Genomic DNA, 12702 nt, shown 5'->3' with positions numbered 1-12702 from the left:
AATTTGATGATGGGTGGGCTTTTCAAATTAAAGGAGCAGAGCTTCACACATTTTGGGGATTTAGGTGTGGATATCAGCTTCTCCAGCATACTTTGCTCTCTATTAATTTCAATGGTTTTCTTAATTTGCGCTCTTGTTTCAGAAAGCCCCCAAACAACAGCAGGAAACCATAAAATTAAGTTCATTGAATTTTTAGAAAAACAAATAGTTATATTGTGTATATGTGGGTAATATGAACGCCTCTTAACATTTAATGTTATGGCCGGCTAAACGTGCGGCCAGAATTTCATACAAATTGAATGTTTATGCAAATATCGAGCATTCATTGCTGGAAAACACCTCATTGAAATGGCCTAGCAAGCCACTCAGCTCAAGGGCAATTAGGAATGGGTGACAAAATGCTTGCTTTGCCAATGATGCCCACATCCCATTAAAGAATAAAAGGGTATATCCTACATTTCCTCAGATCCTGAAACATGCCGACCTGGTTTACATCAATTCAGGGCCTCAGCAATCTTTGCATTCTGACCATCAGGACTCTGCTAAAATCTTCAAACATTCTCTTCTCTTGCTGCAGCAGGTGTCCACATTTCCCTGTCCTAGAAGTGATAGCATCTCTCGATGACACCTTTCCCACCTGGAACCCATCTATGTCCCTATACAAGATACATGAGTTAATTCACTATAGATTGTGTTTTTCTTGGTTTAAGTGACAAAACTACGTGTTGCATTAAGTTTTTTTTTCTTAACTGTGAAAGGCCATGACATTTGACCAAAACATACTGATTTATATTACCTCAAACGCAATTAGCAGGAAATTCTCATTGATAAAGTAATTAACTTACGAATATCTAAGAGACAAAAGTAAACATTTAAAGTAATTTGAAGAGATGGTATTTAGAAAATATGGGTAAACAAACAAAAAAACCTGAGGCAAAAGTTAAGTAACATGAGTTACAATCATTGGTTTAATTCAAGGCCTTAAAATTCCTGAAGCTGGAGAAACTAAGACCCCAAATTTTCACCTGGAGGGCCAGGTATTTGAGGTGGGTTCATCCCTGTTTTGGTCTTGATTCTAGTGGATGGACATGCCATGGATTTTCCTCTTGCATGCCATTCAGAAAATTGCCGATGTCATTCCATTATTTAAGAAGAGTTTAAGAAACCTGGCAGAGTGAAACTCAGACATTATAAATCAGTTAATCTGTTGTTCAGTAAGCTACTGGAATCTATTGCAAGTCAGTGTGACTGAGCACTCAGACAAAAATGAATTAATCAGAGAAAGGCTACATGGACTGTAAAGGATAAGTGTGTCTGATTAAGCTGGCTAATTTTTTTTGATGAAGTCACTAATATGGTAGATAATGTAACAGTTCTGGGCATTATTAATATGAACTTCCAGAAGACATCTGATAAGATTCCAGACAAGCAGTGCATGGAATGGGGGAGGGCAATCTTTTCATATGGGTAGGAAATTGTTTCAGAGATAGTTTAGGGATAATGGGAATTGGCAGAATGTGTCTGGTTCTGTTCCCCAGGGGATCTGTATGGGACCTCAGCTTTTCACCGTATTTATTACTGACTTTCATGATGGAATAGAGAGCTATGTATCAAGGTTTGCTGAGGCCACTTAATTAGGTACCACACGCAGTCTTGTAGATGGGAGCAGGATGTTGCAATGGAACATTGCTAAATTACATGAATGGACAAACCGTACAGATTGCGTTGAATGTGGAAAAATGTGAGGGACCCACACTGGACCTAAGAAAGATCAGAATATTTTTGAAATAGTGAGAAGTTGGGAACTGTGGGCGAGCAGGGAGGTCTACAAGTCCATGCTCATAAATCATTAAAAGTTAGTGGACAGGTGTGGTATTAGCATAATTATCAACATTGCGAGGGTTAATGTAGTGTCGAGAGTAGACACTAGAGGGAGCTACAGTTACAAATATATAAGGCAGTGATGCTAGACCTTAGGGGAAGAGTGTATGCAAGAGTTAGCTAGTGAAGGTCAACTCAGGTTAGATTATAGTTTATACCAGCAGTAAGATTAGCAGTCGATGAGTGTAGTTTGATGTTATTAATCAATTGTGTATTCTTAAGGACTATGTGCGAATCCCAGTTTAGTAGTGTAAATAAAATCATAGCTTTGTTTAAGTTAAAGCTATTTTGTGGTCTTTGTGAACACTACACCAACCATCCTGAAATAAGCAATACGAAGAACACCACGGACAGGTACAAAATAAATTAAAAGGCTGATAGTTTGTGAGCATTTATCTCAAGAGGCCTGAAATAAAAAGGAAGGGAAGTTATTATACAGTTGTCTGGTTAGATCTCCTCTGCTCTACTGCATTCAGTTATGGGGTACCTCACTTCAGGACAAATGCTGCAGATATTGCAACATAGATTTATCAGCATGATATCAAGGCTAAAAAAGGTCATATAATGAGGATTGATTGGATAGATCAATATTCGCACGAGTATTGATGAGTGACTAAATTGAGGTGTTTAAAATTATTAAAATATTTGATAGAAAATATTTCCTCTAGTGAGGATCCAGAACAAGGAAGCATAACCTCAAGATTAATGTTAGTCTGATCGTGGGTGATGTCAGGAAACACTTCCGCACACAAAAGGTCATAGATTTTTATGAGGTATGGGTATCAAGGTCAATGGGACTAGGTTGGTAAATGGAGTTGAAATACAGATAACCTATGATCTCATTGAATCACAGATCAGCCTCAATGAGCTGAATGGCCTTCTACTGTTCCAAATTTCCTATGGTCAAGTTCTCTCCCTACAAGAGGAGCATCAATGCATCTTCTTTCATTGACCAAAAGACAACTGCCATTCAGCTGTTATTGTTAAGTGGTCATCTTGTGGTTGATTTGCATATTGCTACTGAACATGATTATTTGACCCCAAAATTGTGAAATGCGTACGTTCAATAATGCTTCAAAGTTACTATTAATTTTACTTGAAACATCAAGATAGCAAATTGGCAGCCCGTTTTACGTCACAAGTAATTTTGTTTCCCATTTTCAGCATTAGCTGCCGATGTCCTGCTGACGGTGACCAGTTTTACCACCATTGGGTCACCATTGTGTCACAGGTGTTTTCAAGAAAGACCTGAAGGCCTTGGAGAGGGTTCTTTTTATTTATTCATTTGTGGGATGTGAGCATCACTGCAAGGCCAGAATTTGTTCCCCATTCTTAGTTGTCGTTGAGAAAGTGCTGGTAAGCTTCCTTCTTGAAGTGTTGCATTTCATGTGGTGTTGGCACATCCACCATGTCGATAGGGAGGGCATTCCAGAATTTTCATCCTGCGACAGTGAAGCAATGATTACATAGTTCTAAGTCAGGAAGGTATGTGGCTTGGAAGAGTATCTCCAGGCACCGGTGTTCGCATGCATCTTTTGCTCTTGTTCTTCTCGGTGGTAGAGGTCGTGGGTTTGGAAGGTACTGTCGAAGAAGACTTGGCACAGGAGAGGTTCATGAAGATGAGAGCTTTTAGTTATGGGGAGAGATGAAAGAAATTGGGATACATTTATTAGAACAAATAAGATCAAGAATGAATCAGACAGAGTTGTTCAGAATTATGAGAGCCTTTGAGAAAGTAAAGTAAAAAAAAAAAAGAAACCTTACTGATCAGTGAATCAGTAAATAACAAGTTCAATATTGTCATCACAAGAATAAAGGGAGATATTTTGGTTTATTTTTATGTGGAAGATTGTTGGAATGTGGAACACTCAGCCAGAAATTCTGGTATTTCTTGAAACACATTTTCTCTATCATTCTCTTCCTTCCTCTCTGCACCTTCACCTTGCTTTACTCTATGAACTGATGGTTCACATCAGTGAACAAATGTCTTAAGTTTCAGTTGATTTCTGATACCTTCCAGGATCAACAGGGCTATCAGTCGAGAATTCAACCAAGGCGTCCTTCACATCCAAGCCTGACTTCAAGATGAGCATTTGCACGCTTGTTCACAAATTTGCAATTTTTAGTGGTAACCTACGGGAAAAAAGCTTGACGCAATCATTTTCTTGAAATTTCTCTTTGTAGCTCAGGAAAACTGAGGCTAGCTCACGAATCAACCCAGCACCAAACTGGCTAAAAGCAGCTAAGAATGCAGATGGGAGATTGAATCTGCTACTCTTTATCGTACAAAATAGTGCATTTACCTCCCATATTATTGAGAAAACCTCTTTGAGCACAACAAGGATATTGTACCATTTCTGTAGGGATATGTGCTTTGAACGCAAGGTGCTGTTATCCTTTATATTTTGCTTTCAGAGTTTTTAAAATCGCTATCTATCGGGAGAATTGCAAATAAAAACACCTTTGTGCTGGACTCCAAGGAAACCTCCCAATTCAGCTCCAAAAGATATCCTTGTTCTTGTTTGTCTGGCATCAACCTAGGAGGAGGTACAGCCAACAAGTGACTGCACTGAAACAGGCATTTACATCCTGCTCATTTCCAGATGCAGGTTGAAAGCTGACTTGAATTCTCAACTCATATAGTGGCTGAGTACAAAGCAGCACTTGGCAGGTAGCAGCTTGGAGAATTAATGTTCCCTCTCAAACAGCTAATAGGAATGAAACGGATGCTGATTCCTGTTGTTTAATTGCTGGCACTCACTGACTGAATCGTGTGGCTGCTGCCAGCGTCACGAGAATCAGGCCTTCTACCTGAGCTGAAATGTTGCATTTCCTCAGCAATGCAGATAGGTGGTATAATCCTACATTTCGACTAAAAGGTTTTTTTCCTTTAGGCCGTGACATGGAAAACAGAAAAGAGGTTGAATTGTTCTGCAATTTACCCCATAACTGTATTCTCTTCGGATGAATTATATATGAATGGTTAGAAAGATTCTATTCTGGAGAATCATTGCTGAGGCAGTCAGAGCTTCCTGTTGACAATTATATCCTCACCTTTGAATAAGGGACAGAGTTGATGGCCCAGATAAATGTAATCTATATGGGCTCCATGCAGTTCCTTCATTTCCAATATTGCCAATTGGACTAAATATAAATAAGAATGATAGTAAGTGACGTTTTAGTTTATTACGATAATGGTACGATAAATCTAGCCAAAATGCAAGCATAACATAAATACGGTGTCATTAACTCTTCACAATGATGCTACCGAGAAGAGAAATAAAGGAAAGTCAATTAAGGGATGAAGCGCCATATTTTAGCAAAGGGAGTACATTTATTAAATAGGAAAATATACCTAGTTATTTTGGAACACCTTTCATTCACTTTCAAACCAGGGGAGCAATGGCAAAGGACAAGATATATCAGTCTGAGCAGGTCAGTTGTGACGTTCCAGGTTCCATGATTGATTGCTGTTGCACTTTGTAATTCAGAAAACTATATCAGTAATCCATACTGATACACATCCTGTTACTGTGAAAGATTCACACAAACAAAATCCATTCCTCATACTTTCATGTGCAATTTTATCTGTAATACTCATTTATCAAAACCATAATAAGATGGTCCATGGATAAGCTTGTGTTTTTTTTGTGTGCGCACTGTTCTGAGCACTGATGCCACAGCTCCACAGTTTATTGCACGGAAGAAAATGCGGACAGGTACCGTGCAATTAAGTTAATCTTTGCAATTCGCAAAATCAGAACATGAATGATCCATAATCAATATGCTCTCTCTTTGGGGAAGAAACATTGAAAAGCTTTTCATTAGGAGCACATCTCCTCTGCTTGCCTCACACAAGGACTATCACAAAGGGACTGGCACAGTGGAGCTGACTGCATTAAGTAATGCTCCCAGTCCCCATGAATGGATTTGCATTTCTACTTGAATATGCTTGAAGTGGGAGCTAAAAGGAGGGCGAGCATAATGAAAATAATTTCAGATATTTTGTGGCATTACCTGAAGTAAATGTCAAAACTGTGACTACACGTCAGTCACCAAGCCTCTCGTTTGGCAATCGACGCTGTGACAAAATTGCTTTCCTCTGTTGTAACTGTAATAAAGCATTTCAGAATACATTTATTGTCAGAATTGGGAAGGTAGTAATACTTGGCTGTTTCTATGTTCAATTTAATGTAACTTATGATATCATCACCACATTTTCTATGATTATGTTATCACGTCCCTGCTTATAGCATTTTGTAGCAGTGATCCCATGACTTACCAATGATTTCAAATGTCATGACATTTTCAGGTGTCAGACTTTCAAAGCACCACAAATAGCATCCTTTATTATTTAAATCTATTCCACGTGAATTACAGTCCAAAGCTTTGCTGGTTAGACATTTAGAGAACTGTAAGACCGATACTTTGCTGGTATTCTCGTCCACTTAATTCATTAAAAATTTCACGTTTAATTGGATAGTTATTTCCATTTGCAATACTTTTAACATGGAAGTATTTTTGTATGCTTTTGTGTGAATGTGTGAAAACTCAATGAACTTGACATTTGAAAAATCATTAATAAATCGTCAAAGGAGGTACGAAAACTAAACGTAGTAAAAGCACAAGAAGAGAAACAAAATTGAGAGTGAAAATGTGGCTCAGTAGTCATCTCGCGTTGTTACTGGCATGTGATTTGTTATGTTGTAGGAGTAACATAAGCGGCTTCCTTGTGGTGCACTTGACAAAGGAAGGTTCAGACGTGGAGATAACGTCAACACGTTTATTAAACTATTTACACTTCTATTACTCGGGTTCGACACTACTGCTAATCCTACTATAGCTACCCAGACTGACTAACCAGTTGCTGCAATCCACGTGGTGGGTGTAATATTGAATCAACCCTGTGTCTGTTCTCACTGACTGTCTCCACTGGAAAGAGGCAGATCATGTGTGTGGTGTCCTTTATATATGGGTTGGTGTAATGCCCTCCTGTGGTGGTGTCACCTCTGTGTGTATCGTGAATGTCCATTGGCCGTGTCCTATCTACCTGGTCTATTGGTTGGGTGTGTGTGTGTGTGATGTCTTTGGTGCTCCCTCTAGTGTCTAGCTAGCCTACATGCATTTACATTGATGCACATCACCACAGCATGTTTAAAGCAAACCCGACCTACTAGTTACCAGCCTGCTCTGCCATGCAACAAAGTCATGGCTGATTTTCCAGCCCAACTCAGCTTCCCACACTATTACCATATTCCTTAATATTTTTTGTACCAAAAATCTATCAGTCTCTATCTTGAATATATTTAATAGTTGAGCATCCACAGCGCTCTGGGGTAAAGAAATCTAGAGATTCACTGCCTTTTGAGTGAGGAAATTTCTCCACACCTCAGTACTAAGTGGCCTACATCTTATTCTTTCTGTTTCAGGCCCTGGACTGGGGAAAACCCAGCATCTACTCTATCAAATTCCTTAAGAACTTTCTCTGTTTCAGTGCGATTACCTCCCATTCTTCCAAATTCTAGGGAATAAAGACCAGAAGTAGATTGATCGCTCCTCATGGAACATTTCTCTTATCCAAACGAATCTCTGTTGTACTTGAATGAGTGTGAGAATGATTGTGTGTGTGAGCAAGGCAGGTGAGTGGTGTGTGGGAGAGAGGGGTGAGTGTGAGGCAGATGAGTGTGTGCATTGGAGACAGGGCAGAGTGTAGGAGTGAGTGCACGGCGGGTGAGAGTGTGCAGGGGAGAGAGGGGTGAGTGTAGGGGTGCGTGTGTGTGTGAGAGAGGGGTGAGTGTGTGTGACAGAGAGCGGTGAGTGTGTTTAAGAGAGAGGGGTGAGTGTGTGTGTGAGAGAGGGGTGAGTGTGTATGTGAGAGAGGGGTGAGTGTGTATGTGAGAGAGGGATGAGTGTGTATGTGAGAGAGCGTGAATGTGTGTGAGAGGGTTGAATGTGTGTGAGAGAGAGGGGTGAGTATGTGTGGGAGAGAAGGGTGAGTATGTGTGAGGGAGAAGGGTGAGTATGTGTGTGAGAGAAGAGTGCGTATGTGTGAGAGGGGTGAATATGTGTGAGAGAGGTCTGAATCTGTGTGAGAGAGAGGGGTGAGTGTATGTGTGAGATGGGGTGAGTGTGTGTGTGAGAGAGGGTGAGTGTGTGTAAGAAAGAGAGAGTTGAGTGTGTGTGAGAGAGAAATGATTGTATATGTGAGCGAGGGCGAGTGTGTCTGTGAGAGAGGGGTGAGAATGTGTGAGAGAGATGGGTGAGAATGTGAGAGAGATGGGGAGTATAAGTGAGAGAGAGGGGTGAGAATGTGTGTGAGAGAGGGGAGATTATGTGTGTGAGAGAGGGGTGAGTATGTGTGTGAGAGAGGGGTGAGTATGTGTGTGAGAGGGGTGAATCTGTGTGAGAGGGTTGAATATGTGTGGGAGAGGGCTGAAGGTGTGTGAGAAGGGTGAGTGTGTGTGAGAGGGGGTGAGCGTGTGTGTGTGACAGAGAACAGTGAGTGAGTGTAAGAGAGAGGGGTGAGTGTGTGTGAGAGAGAAGGATGAATATGTGAGAGAGCGGTCTGAATCTGTGTGAGAGAAGGGTGAGTGTGTGTGTGAGATGGGGTGAGTGTGTGTGTGAGAGAGGGGTGAGTGTGTATGAGAAAGAGAGAGTTGAGTGTGTGTGAGAGAGAAATGATTGTATATGTGAGAGAGGGCGAGTGTGTCTGTGAGAGAGGGGTGAGAGTGTGTGAGAGAGATGGGTGAGAATGTGAGAGAGATGGGGAGTATAAGTGAGAGAGAGGGGTGAGAATGTGTGTGAGAGAGGGGAGATTATGTGTGTGAGAGAGGGGTGAGTATGTGTGTGAGAGAGGGGTGAGTATGTGTGTGAGAGAGGGGTGAGTATGTGTGTGAGAGAGGGGTGAGTATGTGTGTGAGAGAGGGGTGAATCTGTGTGAGAGGGTTGAATATGTGTGGGAGAGGGCTGAAGGTGTGTGAGAAGGGTGAGTATGTGTGAGAGAGAAGGGTGAGTATGTTTGTGAGGGGTGAATATATGTGATAGAGGGCTGAATGTGTGTGAGAAAGAGGTGTGTGTGTGTGAGAGAGAGGGTGAATGTGTGAGAGAGGGTTTAGTGTGTGTGAAACGATGTGAGTGTGTGTGAGACAGGGTGAGTGTGTGTGTGAGATGGGGTGAGTTTCTGTGAGACAGGGTGTGTGTGTGTGTGAGAGAGAGGGGTGAGTGTGTAAGAGCAGAGTGGTGAATGTGTGAGAGAGAGGAGTGAATGTGTATGTGAGAGACGGGTGAGTGTGTGTGAGGGAGATGGGTGAGTGTGTGTGTGTGAGACGATGTGAGAGTGTGTGAGACAGGGTGAGTGTGTGTGAGAGATGGTGAGTGTGTGTGTGAGATGGGGTGAGTTTCTGTGAGACAGGGTGTGTGTGTGTGTGTGAGTGAGAGGGGTGAGTGTGTATGTGAGAGACGGGTGAGTGTGTGTGAGAGAGAGGGGTGAATGTGTATGTGAGAGACGGGTGAGTGTGTGTGAGAGAGATGGGTGAGTGTATTTTTGAGAGAATGGGTGAGTGTGAGGTTGGTCTGAGGTAAGGAGAACCAAAACTGTATACAGTAATCCAGGTATGGTCTCACCAATATCCTATATAATTGGAGTAAGACCAATTCAATATTATACTCTTATGCTTTGTAATAAAGCCGAACATACCATTTGTCTTCGTAACTTTTGCTGTACCTGCATGTCAACTTTCTGTGATGCGCACACAAGGACATGCAAATCCCTTTGAATGCCAACATTTCCCAGCCTATCACCATTTCAAATATATTCTACTTTTCTATTTTTTCTACCAAATGAAAATGAAAATCGCTTATTGTCACATGTAGGCTTCAAATGAAGTTACTGTGAAAAGCCACTAGTCGCCACATTCCGGCACCTAGTGGGGGTGGCTGGTACGGGAATAGTAGGTAACTTTACATTTCCCCACATTGTACTCCATCTACCGTGAAACACACACTCGCCCTTCTTGCACACAGACACACACCCCCCTCTCTCACACATAAACACACACACACTCACCCTTTCTCACACACGCACACACTCACCCCTCTCTCTCTCACACACACACACATGCTCCTCTCTCACGCACACGCACACACACTCCCCCTCTCTCTCACACACACTCACACCTCTCTCACATACACATACTCACCCCTCTCACATACACACACTCGCCCTCTCTCTCACGCACACACACTCGCTCCTCTCTCTCACGCACACATAAGAACATAAGAACTAGGAGCAGGAGTAGGCCATCTGGCCCCTCGAGCCTGCTCCACCATTCAATGAGATCATGGCTGATCTTTTGTGGACTCAGCTCCACTTTCCGGCCCGAACACCATAACCCTTAATCCCTTTATTCTTCAAAAAACTATCTATCTTTATCTTAAAAACATTCAATGAAGGAGCCTCTACTGCTTCACTGGGCAAGGAATTCCATAGATTCACAACCCTTTGGGTGAAGAAGTTCCTCCTAAACTCAGTCCTAAATCTACTTCCCCTTATTTTGAGGCTATGCCCCCTAGTTCTGCTTTCACCCGCCAGTGGAAACAACCTGCCCACATCCTATCCTATCTATTCCCTTCATAATTTTATATGTTTCTATAAGATCCCCCCTCATCCTTTTAAATTCCAACGAGTACAGTCCCAGTCTACTCAACCTCTCCTCGTAATCCAACCCCTTCAGCTCTGGGATTAACCTAGTGAATCTCCTCTGCACACCCTCTAGTGCCAGTACGTCCTTTCTCAAGTAAGGAGACCAAAACTGAACACAATACTCCAGGTGTGGCCTCACTAACACCGTATACAATTGCAGCATAACCTCCCTAGTCTTAAATTCCATTCCTCTCGCAATGAAGGACAAAATTCCATTCACCTTCTTAATCACCTGTTGAACCTGTAAACCAACTCATGCACTAGCACACCCAGGTCTCTCTGCACAGCAGCATGTTTTAATATTTTATCATTTAAATAATAATCCCTTTTGCTGTTATTCCTACCAAAATGGATAACCTCACATTTGTCAACATTGTATTCCATCTGCCAGACCCTAGCCCATTCACTTAGCCGATCCAAATCCCTCTGCAGATTTCCAGTATCCTCTGCACTTTTTGCTTTACCACTCATCTTAGTGTCGTCTGCAAACTTGGACACATTGCCCTTGATCCCCAACTCCAAATCATCGATGTAAATTGTGAACAATTGTGGGCCCAACACTGATCCCTGAGGGACACCACTAGCTACTGATTGCCAACCAGAGAAACACCCATTAACCCCACTCTTTGCTTTCTATTAATTAACCAATCCTCTATATCATGCTACTACTTTCCCCTTAATGCCATGCATCTTTATCTTATGCAGCAACCTTTTGTGTAGCACCTTGTCAAAGGCTTTCTGGAAATCCAGATATACCACATCCATTGGCTCCCTGTTATGTACCGCATTGGTAATGTCCTCAAAAACTTCCACTAAATTAGTTAGGCACGACCTGCCCTTTATGAACCCATGCTGCGTCTGTCCAATGGGACAATTTCCATCCAGATGCCTTGCTATTTCTTCCTTGATGATAGATTCCAGCATCTTCCCTACTACCGAAGTTAAGCTCAGTGGCCTATAATTACCCGCTTTCTGCCTACCTCTTTTTTTAAACAGTGGTGTCACGTTTGCTAATTTCCAATCCGCCGGGACCACCCCAGAGTCTAGTGAATTTTGGTAAATTATCACTAGTGCATTTGCAATTTCCCTAGCCATCTCTTTTAGCACTCTGGGATGCATTCCATCAGGGCCAGGAGACTTGTCTACCTTTAGCCCCATTAGCTTGCCCATCACTACCTCCTTACTGATAACAATCCTCTCAAGGTCCTCACCTGTCATAGCCTCATTTCATACAGACATGCTTCCACTCTCTCTCACACACACTTACCGCTCTCTCACATCCACTCATCCTGTCTCCCACACACACACACCCCTCTCTCTCACACACACAAATATACACTTACCCCTTCTCTGACACACACGCACACACACTCACCCTCTCTCTCACACACACACTCGCTCCTCTCTCTCACACACACACTCGCTCCTCTCTCTCACACAGACACACACTCATCCCTCTCTCACACATGCACACTCACCCCTCTCACACACACTCACTCCTCCCTCTCACATAAACACACCCACCCTCTCTCTCACACACACACTCGCTCCTCTCTCTCACACACACACTCGCTCCTCTCTCTCACACAGACACACACTCATCCCTCTCTCACACATGCACACTCACCCCTCTCACACACACACTCACTCCTCCCTCTCACATAAACACACCCACCCTCTCTCTCACACACACACTCACCCCTCTCTCACACACACTCACCCCTCTCTCTCACACACACTCATCCCTCTCTCACATACACACACTCACCCTCGCTCTCTCACACACACACACTCACCCCTCTCTGACACACACATACTCAGCCTCTCCCTCTCTCACACACGCACTCATCCCGCTCTCTCACACACACTCACCGCTCTCTCACACACACTCACCCCTCTCTCACATACACACGCTCACTCTCTCTCACACACAAACACATACTCACCCCTCTCTCACACACACGCACCCACTCACCTTCCCTCTCTCACTCTCACTCACACTTACACTCGCTCCATTCTCTCACACTCACACACACTCACCCCTCTCTCACATACACACACTCACTCTCCCTCACACACAAACACATACTCACCCCTCTCTTACACACACACACACACGC

At 42.8% G+C, this 12702-nt stretch overlaps 1 protein-coding gene across 9 annotated transcripts in view; it reads left to right on the top strand.

Annotated features, from left to right (window-relative positions):
* The window catches only part of LOC140428486 (receptor-type tyrosine-protein phosphatase T-like), a 1877905-nt gene that overhangs the window by 1497738 nt on the left and 367465 nt on the right, over positions 1 to 12702 (top strand). The gene's annotated exons all lie outside the window — the stretch shown is intronic.

This window comes from Scyliorhinus torazame, chromosome 8, assembly GCF_047496885.1.
Source record: "Scyliorhinus torazame isolate Kashiwa2021f chromosome 8, sScyTor2.1, whole genome shotgun sequence".
NCBI lineage: Eukaryota > Metazoa > Chordata > Chondrichthyes > Carcharhiniformes > Scyliorhinidae > Scyliorhinus > Scyliorhinus torazame.
The sequence above is the reverse complement of the archived record's forward strand: the minus strand, read 5'-3'. Positions and strand labels throughout refer to the sequence as shown.